At 41.9% G+C, this 7,514-nt stretch overlaps 1 protein-coding gene across 5 annotated transcripts in view; it reads right to left on the bottom strand.

The window, feature by feature from the left end:
- The window catches only part of Tex11 (testis expressed 11), a 290,243-nt gene extending 288,726 nt beyond the window's left edge, over positions 1–1,517 (bottom strand). For all 5 annotated transcript variants that reach the window (XR_007588266.1, XM_050119701.1, XM_050119702.1 and 2 more), the window contains exon 1: positions 1,397–1,517. The gene's annotated coding sequence lies outside the window, so the exon portion shown is untranslated. The remainder of the gene's footprint in view (positions 1–1,396) is intronic.
- Positions 1,518–7,514: the final 5,997 nt, after the last annotated feature.

Below are 7,514 nucleotides of genomic sequence, written 5' to 3'. Positions count from 1 at the left end.
GGTGGATCTCTGAGTTAAGGTCAGCCTGGTCTACGGAGTGAGTTCCAGGTCAACTGGGACAGCACAGTAAGACTCTGTCTCAAAAAAAAAAAAAAAAAAGAATCCAGAAGCAAACCCAAAGAAATACAATATAGGAACTATTTAAATCTATGGGGTAAAGAGTCATTCAAGAAAAAAGTTGGAACTACTGGATAGCCATTTCTTTTCTTTTCTAAGGCAAAAACCAAGATCTTTATGATTTCACAAACCAAACTAAATTCTAGGCATGATCAACAGTCACAAACACAAAGGAACATGATAGGTTTTGTTGTTTTTTTTTTTTTTTTTTTTTTGCAGGGGAGCATGTATTTGGGGGAAATTATCATGTTTTGTTTTGGTTTTTCGATCATGGGGATTAAATCTAGGGCCTCATACATGCTAGGCAAGTGTTCTAGCCTCGGCTCTAGTAAGTTCGTTGCTGCTATTTCTATTTTTAAGACAAGGTCTCACTCTACAGCTCTGATTGGAACTCAGTGTAGACTAGGCTTGCCTCAAACTCACAAAGATTTGCCTGCTGGAATTAAAGTCATGTGCCCAGCATGCCTGGCCCTTAATATGTTTCAGAAACACATTAAAAATAAAACCTTCATGTGCCTTTAAACCCAAAACTTGGGAGGCAAAGGCAAGAGGATCTCAGTGAGTTCAAGGCCAATCTAGTCTACAAAGCAAGTTCCAGGACAGCCAGGACTACAGAGAGAAACCCTGTCTCGAAAAACCAAAAAGGAAAGAAAGGGGGTAGAAGGGAATGAAGAAAGGAAGAAAATAAAATCTTGCAAGGGGCAAAACTGAAAGAAAAACACAGACTAGAGAATGATTTTACAAAATACATATCAGACAAAGTTAACATTTTTAATATAAAAAGAGCTCTTCAAATTAAAAAGGATAACATCAAATGTTCTAGCAAATAACCAAAGGACATGTTCAGATAACTCTTAAACAGGAAGAATTATAGCCAATAAAAACAAAAAGAGATATTCGACCTTACCAGCTAGCCATCATAATAGAAGCTAGGTAAATACATTCACTAAGCAGACTGACAAAGATTTAAAAAGATTAACAAACTCTCAAATTTAGTAAGATTGCAAAACAGACATGTTTCCTTTTGGTAAGAACACAAATTATAATTTTCTGGAAGGAAGATAGTTTGGCAATATGCACAAAAGTCTTTTATTATGGGTCTAGGAAAGTGGCTCATGCCTATAATCCCAACACTCAGCCTGAAGCAGGAGGATCTGCTTGGGTTCGAGGACAGCCAGGGCTGAGTAAATTTCAGGACAGCTGTCTTAGGGCTTCTATTGCTTGACAAAACACCCTGACCAGAAAGCAAGCTGGGGAGGAAAGGGTTTATTTGGCTTACACTTCAACATTGCTGTTCATCGCTGAAGGAAGTCAGGACAGGAAATCAAGCAGAGCAGAATCCTGGAGGCAGGAGCTGATGCGGAGGCCATGGAGGGATGCTGCTTACTGGTTTGTTTTACATGGTTTGTTCAACCTTTCTTTTAGAACCCAGGACCATCAACCAGCCCAGGGATAGCACCACCCACTATGGGCTGGGCCCTCCCCCATCAACACTAATTAAGAAAATTCCCTACAGGCTTGCCTACAGCCCAGTCTTAGGGAGGCATTTTCTCAACTGAGACTCCCTCCTCTCAGGTGACTGTAACTTAGGTCAAGCTGACACAAAACCAGCCAGCACAACGGCTGTAGAATGAGACTCTGTCTCAAAAACTGAAAAGGGGAGCTGGGGACATGGTTCTTGTGCAAGCATGAAGACCATTGTTTGGATCCACAGAGCCTACCAAATGCTGAGTGGATGTGGTGACCTGCCTTGGGAGACAGAAACTAGGGATCCCTAAAACAAGCTAGCTGGTACGACTAGCCACATTGCAAGCTCTGGGTTTGATTGAGAAACTGCCTCAATGAATAAAGTGGAAGAACAGTCAAGGATGATCCCCAACATCAAGTTTGGGCCTTCGCCAGCATGCATGCCCACATGCATTTGCACCTACGCTTGTGTGTGTGTATACACACACACACAAAACATGCATGTGCAAATGCACATGAGAAAAGAAAAATAGGAAATAACTTTAAAAATTTAAAAACACATAAAAGGCCAGCAAACATGGTTCAGCAGATAAAAGCATTGTCCTGCAAGCCTGGAAACCTGAGTTTAATCCCTAGAGCTGATATAAATGTGGAAGGAGAGAGCCATCTCCACAAACCGTCATCTGTCCTCCACGAGCACGCCGTGACATGAAAACTCACACAGGCTGCACGTGCGCACAAGCAACAACAATAAGTAAAATGTTAGCCTTTTTTTTTTTAAAAAAATCAAAATTTTACATTTATGTTTGAATCAAAATGTCTGGGAGGATATTAGCAAAATGCCAACAGCTCTGCCATTGAGAAGCGGAATTTAGGAGCATTCTCTCTGTTTTTAGCTACCAAAAATCAAACCCTGGGTTCCATGCATGACAGGCAATCACTCTGCCACTGAGCTAGACCCTCAGGCTACCTTTCCTTTATATTTTTCTGTGGTCTTAGTCTCCCTACAATGAACAGCTGCTTTGTCATTAGAAGACAAAGTTAAGGTTAATGTTCATAAGAAAGGAAAACACACAGAAAGATGACATTTTTATCGGCTTGGCATATATTTTCCCCCAACAAAACAGGAGGCAACTCAAGAGTGGAGAGTAGGAGGGGATGACGTGAAGAATGTGAACAAGGTAAGAACGAGCTGTTTAAGAGAGCGAGGTGATTAAGAGCGTGCAGGGCCTAGTCGTGAGTGATCCTCATTAACCTTCCCAGTCACGGAAATGTCTGCAACAACTGTAGATCTGCACAGGTTAAAGTGCGGCTATGAATATTTGGATTCCCGCAGGGGTTGGAAGGGAAGCTGGAGCCTTGACTGGGGAGTTGGAGGCATTTACAAAATAGCAATCGTGATAGTAATTCAGGAATTTAGGTGCGTAAGAAAGCAAGTGAAGACGGAAAGAGAATGGTGTAAGGAGAGAGTGTGTGGGAGGGGTTAAAGAATTGGGGGCTTCACGTGGTGTCAAAGAATTGCAGCGGGGTTGCTTGAGCAAGTGAGCTGGGAAGCTAGGTGAGTCGTAGACGCAGCCCCGTTTGAATTAGTGATTGCTGAAGCCTAAATTCTGACAACTTGTGTTGTCTGGCTACATGAGTAGATTGCAGAGACTGAACCACCCTTCTTCCTGTCCCAACACTATCATCGTGCATTTTTACTATTTGTCTAGAGGTCAAATGCACTGCGCATTGCACAACACTCCGGGCCGTTTCCACTTTGTAACTGATACACATTATATGCACGCATGAGGTATAATGTAATCATTCGATGCGTAATGACCAAATCAGGGTAATTGGCACTTCCGGCTGCTCAAACAACTGCCATATCTCTTTTGTTTTAGACAGGGCCTCACTCAGGCTAGCCTTAAACTAGCAATCCTCCTGCCTTTGTCTCCTGATGCTAAGATGTTAGATGTGTGCCACCATGCCTACCCATTCTCTGTCTCTGTCTCTGTCTCTCCCTCTCCCCTCTCCCTCCCCCCCCTCAGTTTTCAGAGATAGAGATTGAATCACAGGGTACTGGCATGTCAGGCAAGTGTTCTACCACTTGAGCCACTCCTAGACCAAAGCCACTATTAATTTGAATTCATTTTAACAGACACATAAAAGCATTAAAACATGCATATTAATTGAGTGCCATGTGGTTATATACTACATATGATAAATATAACTATTTAATACTGTAAATAAGTCTCAGATAAGACCCAAAGGGTAATGTAGTTGAAAGATTGGTGTCATAGCAGGCACAAAGACCTGGGTTTGATTCCTAGAACCACATAAACCCAGGCACATAGCACATGCCTATAATCCTAGTACTCAGGAAGATGGAAGCGAAAGGCTCAGTTCAAAGTCATCCCTAGCTACACGTAAAGCAAGATCAAGGGCAGCCTGTCTAAAAAAATAAGTACTAAAAAGAAAAAGGAACATTGGAAAGAGAGAACAGCAGAAAGAATATATAAGCCAGTTGACGGGAGAGATACTATCTTCTAGATTTGACCCACAGCAACTATGTTTACCTCGAAGATCAAGTCAGCAAGGTCAACCTACATTCCAGCTGGTAGCACTATTTGAACTCAGTAAGTTACAAAAAGAAATGAGACGGCATGAAGGTGGGAGATGTATGTGGGTACAGAAGGGGCAATTCGGGTATGTAGGTGGATGCAGAAGGGGCAAGTCGGGTATGTGAGTGGGTACAGAAGGGGGAAATTGGATATGGATATTTTCAAGATCTATTCCATATATGTATTAAATTTTCAAAGAATAAACAAAAAAATATTTTCAAATCTTTTTTTTTTCTTAAGTCAGGGTCTTACTTTGTAGTTCTGGCTAGTCCAGAACAGGCTACATAGACCAGGCTAGCCTCTAACTCATAGATTCACCTGTCCCTGCCTCCTGAGCACTGGATTTAAAGGCATACACCACCATAACCAGCTAAATCTTTTTAAAAAAAAAGGAAGGAAGGAAGGAAGGAAGGAAGGAAGGAAGGAAGGAAGGAAGGAAGGAAGGAAGGAAGGAAGGAAGGAACATATACACAACAAAGTTTTATTTAGGTGTAAAAGAAAAACAAAATCATTACATTTGCAAGAAAATGGATGCAGCTAAAAATCATGAAGAGAGAAAAGGGCAGACTCAGAAAGACAAACAATGCATGCTGTCTCTCATACACTGAACCTAAAATTAACCATTACTGCACATGTGTATTGATATACACGTGTTTGCAGGTCATGAAAACAGAAAGGTGATTAATGAGGGGAGGAAGAGAGCTAAAGAGAAGTGGGGAATAGTAATGGAATCCACATGACAGAGATGCAGAAGGTAGGGACTAACTGGGGCAAGAAAGGGAACTAGGAGAGGGAGGGGCATGAGGACAGTAGAAGAGGGGAATGAATGAGAGCGAAGTATGACACATACGTATAAAGATGCCATGATAAAACCCATTAGTTTATATGTTAACTTAAAAAATAATTGAAAAAAAAAAACAAAATAACTTATCTATTGTAATGGTTTGACCTTCAATGTCAATATGACTAGGTTTGGAATCACCTGGGAGATACACTTCTGCATGTGTCTTTGCATGTGTCTTTGCATGTGTCTGGAAACAGAGTTTCCAGAGAGATTGAACAGAGGATGAAAAATCAACCCTGAATATGGACAGCACCATCACCTAGGCTGGGGTCTCCAGCTGAATAAAAAGGGAAAGTAGGAAATCAAGATGAGAGCATACCCAAAGCCATTTCCCACGCCATCTTCACGCCTAGTACCAGGCAGATTATTCACTGCGTTAGCTACATGAAAATTTCCAACACATGGTACACAATTATTTTAGGCACCCCTTCTTCCATTTTAGGTAATGGTCAAAGTTTTTTTTTTAAAATAATCATATTTGTCAGGCGGTGGTGGCGCACACATTTCACCCTGGCACTCGGGAGGCAGAGGCAGGCAGAACTCTGTGAGTTCCAGGCCAGCCTGGTCTACAAGAGCTAGTTCCAGGATAGCCAGGGCTTTTATACATAGAAACCTTGTCTCGAAAAACCAACCAATGAATAAATAAAAGAATAAAATAAGTACATTTAGCTGAAGGTTGTGGTTCAGTCGATAGACCACTTGCCTAAACCACATGAGGCCCATGAACTTTAATAAGAGAAGAAATTTTTATGTATGTGTTTTGCCCATTTGCATTTTTGTGCATAATGTGCATGCCTGGTAGTTGCAAAAGCCAGAAGAGGGCATCCAAAAATGGACACCGTGTGGGTGCTGGGACTTGATCTTAGGTCCTCTGAAAGAGCAACCTGTGCTCCCTCCCAATCACTAAACCATCAATCCAGCCCATACTTATTTTAATGTTTTTAATTGGAATACATTATATCACTCTCCCCCTCAGCCACCCGCCATATCCCCTCACTCTCGAGTTGAATGCCACTTTTTCTTTCCATTTTTTTTTTTTTGAGACAGGATTTCTCTGTGTAACAACCCTAGCTACACTGGAACTAGCTCTTGTAGTCCAGGCTGGCCTCGAACTCACAGATCCATCTGCCTCCCAGGTGTGTGCTACCACCATACAACTGCTTTTTCTTTTTAGTAAGTGAGGATAAGGATTTTTTCTTGTATTGGTCATTTCTTTTGGCCTATCTAGTACTCATATTTATCTTTCCATACATAATGGAAATTATTCAACTTCTGCATTTTCCCTTTTTATCCTGGAACAATCTTTAGTTCCACAAGGCTTCTATCACATATGACCCGTGTTGATGACTTAAATCTGTCACCCTGATCTAGGCCTCTAGTTCAAGTTACTGGCTATTTTTACCTATGTGAAACTAAACCCACATGCATATTTATAAAGTCACCAGACCTGTGACTGAATTTCCTTCTGGCCTCAGTCTTTTGAACTTATGTGACTAGGGCACACCCGCCAAAATCCTGTTCTTTCATCTGTAAAACACAATTATATCTACTTTGTAGGCTTAATAACAAAATGAGATTTATACAGAACTGGCATAAATACTCCATAAAAGGTAGCATTCTCTCCCTGCCCTGGCTTCTCAGCTACACTGAAAATTCACCCTAAGTCTTGTGACTCTCTATCCCTTCCTTGCACACAGGCACCCCATCCACAAGGGAAGTTCCCAGTTCCCTGGGGTGTACAAAGACATGCACGCATATATAACTACGTGCATGCTACTTCCAGTTCCACTAGGACTGCAGTCAGGCCAAAGACTCTGTTTTCTCCTAATCTGATTGTTTCCCAGCTCACTGGCAATCACACCCTCCCTTCAGTCTACTTCTCAAGCCCTCAGGTCAAATGTGGTCCTTTTGTGCTTCCACACTCACCGGGCTAGTCCAATCGGTTCCTCACTAGATGGGGAGTTCCTTGAGATCAGTTTCACTGTTTGTGGCACCAGCTCCCAGCACAGGGTCTACAGTTTTACATATTTGTTGAGTAAGTGAATAAACGCATACTTTTTTTCTTTTTAAATCTGAGTGGAGTTTTAAGCACTAATCTCCTACTGTTCTATGGCAAGCAGTTCCCTTGCATATATGAACCTTAAAAAAGACCCTCTAGTGCCCACAGCACTGATTTACTGTTCTATGACAAGCAGTTCCCTTGCATATATGAACCTTTAAAAAGGCCCTCTAGTGCCCACAGCTCCTATGAGCTGTGTTGCCCAGGTAGTGACTGGAGTCTGAGACTGATCCCACTGAAAGATGTGCAGTTGAAGACACTGGTCTGACTGTATAAGCCAGCCAGTGTTGAGACCAGAGTCCACCCCAACCCCAGAGAACATTGTGGCCACTAGAGAAAAAGACAGGACACTTCCTGGAGTCTCTCTAGCCTTAGAGTCAAGCTGTGTATCACCTCTAATAAGCAAAGAACAGGACAGTTTTTT

Source organism: Alexandromys fortis, unplaced genomic scaffold (genome assembly GCF_014885135.2).
Source record: "Alexandromys fortis isolate MF-2015 unplaced genomic scaffold, M_Fortis_MF-2015_v1.1 scaffold_155, whole genome shotgun sequence".
Lineage (NCBI taxonomy): Eukaryota > Metazoa > Chordata > Mammalia > Rodentia > Cricetidae > Alexandromys > Alexandromys fortis.
The sequence above is the reverse complement of the archived record's forward strand: the minus strand, read 5'-3'. Positions and strand labels throughout refer to the sequence as shown.